At 48.9% G+C, this 10,160-nt stretch overlaps 1 long non-coding RNA gene across 1 annotated transcript in view; it reads left to right on the forward strand.

Moving 5' to 3' along the window:
- Positions 1–9,355, forward strand: part of LOC117126555 — a 57,061-nt gene extending 47,706 nt beyond the window's left edge. Inside the window, exon 2 of the long non-coding RNA XR_004449170.1 lies at positions 1–9,355. This exon is cut by the window's left edge and continues 31,915 nt beyond it. This is a non-coding gene — a long non-coding RNA (uncharacterized LOC117126555).
- Positions 9,356–10,160: the final 805 nt, after the last annotated feature.

The following is a 10,160-nucleotide window of genomic DNA, read 5'->3' on the forward strand; positions in this document are numbered from 1 at the left end:
CGGAGGCTGCCCTAGACCCGGAGATCGCCTTTAGAACCCAGAGGTTGAGTGAGGACCCAGAGGTCGATGGGGAACCCGGAGGTTCCTCTAGACCATGAGGTCGTATTCAGGACCCTTTGGTCGTTTAGGGACCCGGAGGTCGATTGGGAACCCGGAGGTTCCTCTAGACCCTGAGGTCGTATTTAGGACCCTGAGGTCGTTTTGGGACCCATAGGTCGATTGGGAACCCGGAGGTTCCTTCAGACCCTGAGGTCGTATTTAGGACTTTGAGGTCGTTTTGGGACCCGGAGGTCGATTGGGAACCCAGAGATTCCTCTAGACCCTGAGGTCGTATTTAAGACCCTGAGGTCGTTTAGGGACCCGAAGGTCGATTGGGAACCCGGAGGTTCCTCTAGACCCTGAGGTCGTATTTAGGACCCTGAGGTTGTTTTGGGACCCGAAGGTCGATTGGGAACCCGTAAGTCCCTCTAGACCCTGAGGTCGTATTTAGGACCCTGAGGTCGTTTTAGGACCCGAAGGTCGATTAGGAACACGAAGGTTCCTCTAGACCATGAGGTCGTATTTAGGACCCTGAGGTCGTTTTGGGACCCGGAGGTCGATTGGTAACGCGGTGGTTCCTCTAGACCCTGAGGTCGTATTTAGGACCCTGAGGTCGTTTTGGGACCCGGAGGTCGATTGGGAACCCGAAGGTTCCTCTAGACCCTGAGGTCGTATTTAGGACCCTGAGGTCGTTTTGAACCTGGAGGTTGCTTCTTGACTCGGAGGTCATTTGGGAACCCAGAGGTTCCTTCAGACCCTGAGGTGGTTGTTGGGCCCGGGTGTTATAAAGAACCTGGAGGTTTACCATTTCCAGGTCCTGAAGAAATTTGTTCAGGGCCCGGAGACTGCATGGGGACCCGAAAATTCTTAATACCCCAGGGGTATTTGATTTGTATTTTAAGGGACCGTATTCTGCCATCCTAGGTGAGACCACTACTGGTACCTGTTGGGATTTCGCATTCTACCGCTCGGAAGCTGGTCACTATCGAGTTTCCGTGATGGATGTTGTTTTCTGCAGAAAGCTACTATCAGACTTAGGGGTGCTGGTTATGGATTCGGAAACCCAAGTGCCAGGCTTTTTCTGCTTTCCACGTCTAGAGAAGCAGGAATTTATGTATTTCTTCCTGCACGTGGCAGTACTTATGCAATATGCAAACTCCATAAATTAACCCGGAGGTGTCACAGCACACTTGCTTATGGGGCCCCGATATGGCTCTAAGCCTATACCGGGGTTATAGGTAGTTTTGACAAGCATACTCAGGTTGATCAGACCTATTCCTGCCTTAAGTCTCATACCCATTGTTATTGTCCCTCCCTGTAAAAACTATGAGTTTGAATACAGTACATTGCATTTGTGTAAGAGTTTGGAAAGTTTTTACCTTTCATTTTTACCTGGTGTTAAGGATAGAAGCAGAGGTCTAAGCCGGAGCTTCGTAGTCGGAGTCGGAGTCGGACCTTCTTCATGCGGGTGTATGGAGACCAGGGTCCTGCCCGGAAACAAGAGTAGCATTTTCCAAAATTATTTACTCCCAATAGTTTGCCCCTTATCTTTCGATTTCATGGGTGAAGTCGGGAGATAACATGTGTAGTTTGGCCAACCGGAGTCGTTCCATCTCAGCATGCTTATAATGGACATGACACTGCTTCCCTTTTTCTGATTTCTTCTTAGGCCTGGACCGTGTTAGAACTTGGAGGAGAGCCGTTTTTCCAGATGGTAGACCGGGGTCTTGATGAGTACTTCCAGGTTCTGGACATGTTCGAAGGTGATCTTGTAGGATTCGGGACCTTGATCTTGTATTTCAGTGGACGACAAGATTTGCTTTCCGGTCTTGTAACCCACGTAGGTTTCTCTCAGTGATGTAGGGTTCGACGGAGATGGACTTGCTGATGCTTCAGTGAGCTCTGACATTCGTCAGCTGGATACATGGTCCTTAGACCTGTAATAGGACCTTGGAGGAATGGAGATATTTGTTGAGGTGTGGAGGCTACTTCTCTTGGAGGAACAGTAGATTTATCCTTGAGAACCTGGAGGCTCCTTGGAACTAGTGCTCTGCACATGAGGATCTGTAGATAGTCTCTTTTTGTCGATGTCGTTTAGTAACTTCTTCTGGCTGCTCTCTGCTCCCTCTTGGGTGAGCCACTCTCAGTGTTTCTTGGATGTCACTAAATGACCCGTCACTTTGTCTTGCATCCTCCCTTTAGTGGGCAAGCCAACAAGATTTTTTGACCCATGTTTGCCCCTTGGGCTGAGTGTTAACTCGTTTGCCCCCTCTTTTCTCTCAGTTATCTCTTTCATAGAAGTTCAGGAAGGTACGTGCCTTGGACCTACTTCCTTGTAGACTGGCGTATTCTTGACTCCTTCACTGGGAATTTCAGTTTCTTACAACTTGTCGAGGGGTGCAGCCTTGGAGACTTGGAGAGGCACGGATCTTGAGTTTCCCCGGGAGTTTGTAGGGGGTAAATGACCTTAATTTCCTTTAAAGGTATATCAGGGTTTGTTGCCGGGAAAAGCGGTAGTAAGGTGGTCGGACCTTGATTTTTCGTGGAGCCATTGGATTTCACCTCCATGTAAGGTGGGTAGCCGGAGACCCGGGACCTGGGATCCTGGACCTGGGATTTGGGACCTGGGATCTGGAACCCGAAACCCATAGATGAATAGTAGCTGGAACGTGTGTTCTCCGACTTCTTTTACTCTACTTTGCTCTAATTGGACCCAAGAATCAGAAGGCCAACATGTCTTGATGTAGAGTTCGCGTTTTTCTTAGGCTCCTTTGCGGGATGCAGAGAAGCAGTCTTCACGACGCTTGGGCAGGGATCCTTTCGCGGAACAACTCCAATGGAAGTTGATGAGTACTAAAAGGCGTTCTATCCACCCAGCTATTAGGCTTATCTAGGATTCCACTACCACTTAAATTCTAAAGCCTAAAGAGAAAGGTGGTTCTACGGTTACCTCTTAGTGGTTGCCTGGTACGCCTGTGGTATTTCCAGGAGCTCTTCTTCTGACTCCTCCTGTCTTTAGAATTCGTCCAAGTTGTAAACCCGGGCGGAAAATGTTGTCTTCCGCTTGAGAACCTTGCATCTTTCCCATATGAGGCGGAATTGTGAGTCTGGAAGTATGGATGTCGTCTAGGGCTTGCTTGGTGATGGCTGTCCCCATTGGGTCCGAAGGTTGTTGAGACTTGTTGTGTAGTGAAGATCCAGAACTAACAGGAGTCAATAATTGTTGACATCGGCTTCGGGTTCGGACCCGGAACCGACAGATCCAAAGACTGCAGGGATCTGATCTGAGGATAGGACCCGGAACCAACAGGAACCAGGGACTGCAGAAAGTCTGATCTGAGGATAGGACCCGGAACCAGAAGGAACTAGGGACTGCAGAAATTCTGATCTGAGGATAGGACCCAGAACCAGCAGGAACCAGGGACTGTAGGAAGTCTGATCTGAGGATAGGATCCAGAACCAGCAGGAACCAGTAGGAACCAGTTGGTAATTCCTGTGTTGGATCTTGTTACTTCTGTTTAACGTTGTGTTAGCCTCCCTTGAAGAGGTGTTTCCAGCTGTGTGAGGTTTAGATCTGGTGAGAATACGTCGTTTCTTGCCCCTAGATGGCTGGGGTTGAAATATTCTGAAGGAATTGATGTAATCTCTCTTCCGCCTATCACCATCATCACATAGTATATGACTGCCTCTCCTTCTAGCGCCAAACTGTTAGGGGATTTTTGTGTATAAGTGATTTGTGCTCAGACTACGGAATGATAGGAAGAAGGAGACTGGTCGTCGCGGTACTTTCTCCTGCTTCGGTCGTGGATAAGCCAGGAGATCCTGCTATGAGGGTAGTGCCATACGGGTATGGGCTGGTATATGTCGTCAGTGCCTTAGTAGCAGTAAGAAAGGTCGGTTGGACAGGAACCGCCTGTCTGTAGTGAAGATCGTACGGTGTTCTGGGTCTGTAATTGATGGTCCCGGTTACCAAGGTTGGTCCTTGAGGAACCGAGGAAGATGTTTGGGATTTATAGTTGCATCCTTCAGGGAGGATTGCCTACGTACCCTTCAATGAGGGATCAAGCCGTTCGTAGTTCATGTATTGGTGGAGGCGCGTAGCATAATGGGCACGTGGCCTAAGGAGCACGTAGCTCTGTAGTTGGTAGGAATTATCTCTTCTATGGGGCACATGGCCGGAACATATGGTGGAGTAGTGGATATGCTGCAGGGTGCATGGAGCTTCGACATGGTTTGATGAGCAAGGAATGTCCCTGTCGGTGTGCTGGAAAACGTGGCCTAGGCCACTATGTAGAGTTGTAGACGTGCTGCAGGGAGCATATATCTTCCTCTGGTCGATAGTAACCGCCGGGATCAGCCTCTCCTCGGCTTATCTGAGAAGAAGGTCTTCTATGTGTAGAATCTTCCCTTGGCGGCTGTACAATTGGTGAGCTCTCATTATTGACGTCTTGGACCCCCCTCTTTAGGTTTAGAAACCTATATTTATAGAAGAGGTCGTGCCTCCCTTCTTAAGATTTGGAAATATTCATTATATCCTTAGATAATAGAATATTTCCATTTTCTTAAGGGAGGTAGTATGTATTGGAATACTTCCTCTTTCTCTTAAAGTTAGGAAGAATCCTTCTTGCCCAAGCTGGTTACCTGATAAATGGAAGATTTTGATTTATCTTAACGCAGGAGAAATCACTTGGCCTGGAAGACGGAGGAAAGTCCCAGACTCGGGGATAGGGACCCAGGACCCAGAGGTAGGGTCCCGGACCTGGGGGCAGGGACCCGGGACCCAAAGGCAGGAACCCGGACCCTGGGGGCAGGGACCTGGAAGATGGAAGCTGGAGTAATCTCTTCATGGAATATTTCTCCCCAACAACCGGACCACTCCCAAAATAGCAACGGTCTCCGGATCCACCTCTCAAGAGGAGAACAATGAGCTGATGGCACTAAGCCTCGACCTACTCGATGAAAAAATAGAGGCCGCTCGACTGAGAAACTCATCCTACCAGCAAGACGTCGCCATGACGTACAACAAGAAAATCAGAACCAGAACCTTCCAGCAAAGGGACTGGGTTTTACGACGAGCAGAAAAAACGACGGGGAAACTCACCCCAGGGTGGGAAGGACCCTATAAAGTCATCGAGGTGCGGAGAGCAGGCGCCCACAGGCTGCAAGATAGCAAATGTAAAATACAACCTAACTGCTGGAACGCCCTGCACCTCAAAGCCTATCATTTCTAATATGGTCCCCAGACCATGATTTCTATACTACTATATACTATTTAAGCATTATAATTTCCTACTCCTATGTATGCTAAACGTCTCCGGACAAAGCTTATAATAAAATAGTTCCGACTATAAAAGCAGAGGGGAAATCATTATACTTAAAGGGGCATACGAGCTAGATCAGGTCTCCAGAGACCTCCGATCTTGGCCAACCCTCACAAAAAGAGGCACGACCATAGTGGCACGCCCACAAAGAATCAAAACGGGTATGAGACATAAAGCAGGAATTGGTATGCGCAAGCCTGAGTATGCTTTCAAAACTACCTAAACCCATGTGCAGCCTAAGGCGCATCGGGGTCCATAGAGCACCAATGTGAAAAGTACATGTATTAAAACGCTACAAGCTACACAATACAGGGAACACATGGCATATATTCATTGCAAAAGTACTGTGAAATACAGGGAGCATTCTAAATCCTGCTTCTCCATACGTGGAAAGCAGCGTAACCCTTGTTGGGGAAAAATACTCCAGTATCATTTCCTCCAGCCTCCAGGCAGGACCCAGACCCCCGGGTCCCCGCTAAAGGGAACACTCCATGTTCCGGCTAGAAGGAACCCGAGTTCGGTCCCTGGAACCAAGCTCCCTTCCGAAGAAATGGAAAACTTCCGATAAAAAGAACCTTCCATATTTCCAAATGTGAAAGAGTTTAACCTAAAGGAACCGACTCCTAGACGACTATATAAGAGCTACTAAAGCCCTAAAACAAGGGGGAACTTCTCCAAGGCTTAGAGACTAGAACTAGATGGCTAGATTTAGGGTTCTTATTCAATACCTTGTATTCTTGTTTGTTCTATCTAATAAAGATCTCTTCAAGCCTATCGCTTCATCAGTTTCTCTCAAATCCTTACGAAATACACACAAACTTACCCGGTTTACCAGCTTGTCCAACGTTCCATAGTACTCAAAAAGAGCCTACACAAAAATCCCCTAATAGTTTGGCGCTAGAAGGAGGGGAGTAATCTAACTACGTGATGCTGGCGGTGGATGAGCACCGCTAACTAACTGAAGCTGCTCAAATGACAGCTGAGTGTCAAAAGCAAATAGACGGCCTGCAAAGCCAAATCACTGACATGCATCGAGCTCGGGAAACCGCTGGGGAAAATCCCGACCCCTCTTTAGAAGTTCAAGGTCTGAAGGAAAAGTTTGGCGAACACTCCAAACAGCTGGAGCAAAGCGCCGAGATACTAAGCCAGCTTCAGTCAGTAAATACTGTCCTCCAGGACCAGAACCAAGCCCTCAACGCGACAGGCAACAAGAAGCGCTGTTTCAACACCCGGGTCCGACCTATGGGAAATCTGAACACGCCCCGCACCGGAGGAGGTACTACCAACGCGCCTCCTGCAGCTGGGGCAACTCGAGAAGGGACCGAGGATCCTCAAATCCACAACCTGGAAGAGAGCGATTCCGAGCCGGAACTTGAGAAAGAAGCACCCGAGAGGACCGCAGAAACATAGTCCTCCATAACCGCCTATCTGGAGCAGATCTTCTCTAAAAGATTCGACGCCATGCAGTCCATGGTGGAATGCTTACTATGAGTAGCCCCCCAAATCTAGAGGATCAATCCAGAATCCTACGCCGATACCCCCTTCGTGGAGGAAATCGCCTCAGTCGAGATGCCTAGAAAGTTCTCCTTCCCCAGCATCAAGATGTATGATGGTACTAGCGACCCCAATGATCATATCGTGCAATACAAGCAAAGGATGCTGGCGGTTGCACTCTCTAAGGAGTCCCGTGAAGCCACGATGTGCAAAGGTTTTGGTTCCACTCTGATCGGACCCGCCTTGCAATGGTACATTAATCTTCCTAACGGGTCCATATCTTTTTTCGCAAGCCTCAGCGGGAAACTCGTGGAGCAATTTGCGAGCAGTAGGAGCCTGGAGAAGACTTCAGATGGTCTCTACGAGATCCTCCAGCATCGGGTGGAACCCCTGCGAGACTACATAGCCCGCTTCAACCTGGAGAAAGGGGCGGTCCCCGAATGCAGCATCCATACCGCGACCTCTACCTTCAAGAGAGGTCTACTTCCAGATGGGGGGCTATACAAAGAATTGACCATGTACCCCTGCAAAACCATGGAGGATGTGCTATCCCGAGCCTGGGCGCATGTGAAGTGGGAGGAAGACGTTGCTAGCCATGCCAAGGCTCACACAAAATAGGACCCAAGGTCAGCCCGATTAGATCGAGGAGACCGAGGGGAAAGGTCCTCCCAGAAAGGATCCAAAGACTCTGGTAATATAAACAGGGGCAGGTTCCAATACCGGCCCGTTATCTCTCACCTCTCAATATCAACACCCAAGCTAGTCAACGCACTGAGGCAGATGGGCCAACATGTTAAGTGGCCTCCGAAAATGAAGGCAGCTGACTCGTTCCGGAACCCGAAACTCAGGTGCGACTTCCACCACGATCATGGCCATAAAACTGAAGACTGCATCACCTTGAGGATCGAGGTCAACGCTACTCCAAAAGGGGCATCTCCGAGAATTCCTCTCAGAGAAAGCCAAGGCCCACCTTGGCAAAGAAACAGCAGGGAGATCCAATGGAGCTACACCAGCCTCACCACCTCACCAAAATCGGGTGATCCATGTCATATCTGGAGGCTCAGAAGTAAGTGGAGTGAGCCACACTGCCGCAAAGAAAAGCACCCGCAACGCTAAGCACAATCTAGAAACAACCCAACCGAAGCGTCTACTCCTAGGCACCGACGAAATAAGCTTCACAGCTAAGAAGCAAGAGAAGATCCTAGTTCCCAACCATGATGCTCTAGTCATCTCTCTCACGGTGGCAAACTGCTTGGTGAAAAGAATATTTGTGGACAATGGCAGCTCCAGCAACATTATCTTCCAGATGGCATACCAAGATCTAGGGCTGGAGGAAAGCACCCGAATGCGCAAGGTAACACCGCTCATCGGATTCAGCGGTGAAGTCAAGCAAACCATCGGAGAAGTTGTCCTCCCAGTATACGCTGAAGGGGTCAACATATCTACCAAATTCATGGTCGTAGATTGTCAATCGGCATACAACATGATCCTGGGATGACCCTGGATTCACGACATGGGAGCAGTCCCTTCAACCCTTCACCAAATGATAAAGTTCCCTACACCCTGGGGCATCAGAATAATTAGAGGAGACCAGGACAACTCTCAATCATTCTACCAAACCACCCTGAAGGGGAAGACCAAAGTCTTATAGTAATTACAGAGAAGACCTCGGACCCTGCGAACTCAGGGACCTGAGGTCAATGACACAAATAATTGGGGGGTCGTTCCGGAGAAAGCGGACCCTGAACCCGAGGAATCTTCAGAGAACCTATGTCGACCGCTCCGCATGGTCTCCCCCGAATCCCTCCAAAGCTGCATCCGCTTGCAAGACCTGGCCCTCGCAGGACTCTCGTCCCCCGCCTCACATAGACAAGATCACCAAGAACCTTATCAGGTGTCAGCTAGTGGTCTCGCGGATATACTAGTGGGGCACGAGTACTTCAAATAGACCTCCTCAGAGAGTACATTGGTCGAATCCAGAACAAAGGACGCCTCGCAGACGCAGGACGGAGACACTCAGCCAAGCAGGAGACCTCCAGACCTGGTCCCTCCAGTGGATGTATGTGACTACACGCTTCATGGAAGTGCTGAAAACCTTCATTAACAGGAGACAGTGGCCTCCGAACACTAAAACCTGGGGCATGAAACGAGTTTCAACCATGGTCCCTAGACCCAAGAAGGAGGCAGAACCCTGTAGGAGAAGGAGGCAGAACCCTGTAGGAGAAGGAGGAACCCTCCAGCAAGGACGCTCATCCCAAAAGCAAGTTAAACCTTGCGGATCACCTAGCAACAAGAGGTTAAACATGGCCTAACCACCGGGATACCTCGCAAGCTGATATCTTGTACGGTCTCCGGACCATGATTTCTATTAATTATTTTATCTATTATTTAAGCATTATGTTTTCCTACTCCTGTGTACGCTGAATTGTCTACGGACAAAGCTTATATAATAAAATAGTTCCGACTATAAAAGAGTAGTACGAACGCCATAATACTTAAAGGGGCAAACAAGCTAGATCAGGTCCAAGAGACATTCGATCCTGGCCAACCCTCAATAATAAGTGGTACGACAAAGACAAAACAAAACGGGTATGAGACATAAGGTAGGAATGGGTCTGCGCAAGCCCGAGCATGCCGTCAATACTACCTAAAATCCCTGTATAGCCTCAGGCATATCGGGGTCCCAAACAAAAATACCACAAATGTGAAAGTACATGTATTAAAACGCTACGTGCTAGGATAATACAAGGGACACAAGGTATAATTGCCATAGAGCAAGTGCAAAAGTCCGGGAGCACCACATAATATTCTACTTCTCCAGACGTGGAATGTAGCAAAGCCTGGCACTTGGGTTTTCACTCACACCATCACCTTCTAAGTCTGATAGTGGCTTTCTGCAGAAAGCCGCATGCAGCACGGGAACTCGATAGTGACCAGCTTCCGAGCGGTAGAATGCAATACCCCAACAGGTAACGAGAGTGGCAGAATGCGGTCCCTTTAAAACATTAATTTCGGGTTCTGAGAAAGAACTTCGGGCTCAGGCAGTCATCAGGGCCAACAACTTATTGGTTCCCTAAGAATTTTCAGGATCCAAAAGACCACGTGTCCAAACTCAAGACCTCAGGGTCCAGAACCCACGGGTTCCCTAGAAACGACCTTCGGGTCCTAAGCTTATCAAGACTCTCCAAATAACTCCAGGATCCCAAAGGAGATCCAGTTATACGAAACCCCCGAGGCCTAACCATTGCAAGGCCCGAAGGTTCCAAGGAACCCTAGTATCTAAAGACCCACGAGTTCTTCGATGGA

This window comes from Brassica rapa, chromosome A07 (assembly GCF_000309985.2).
Source record: "Brassica rapa cultivar Chiifu-401-42 chromosome A07, CAAS_Brap_v3.01, whole genome shotgun sequence".
Taxonomy (NCBI): Eukaryota; Viridiplantae; Streptophyta; class Magnoliopsida; order Brassicales; family Brassicaceae; genus Brassica; species Brassica rapa.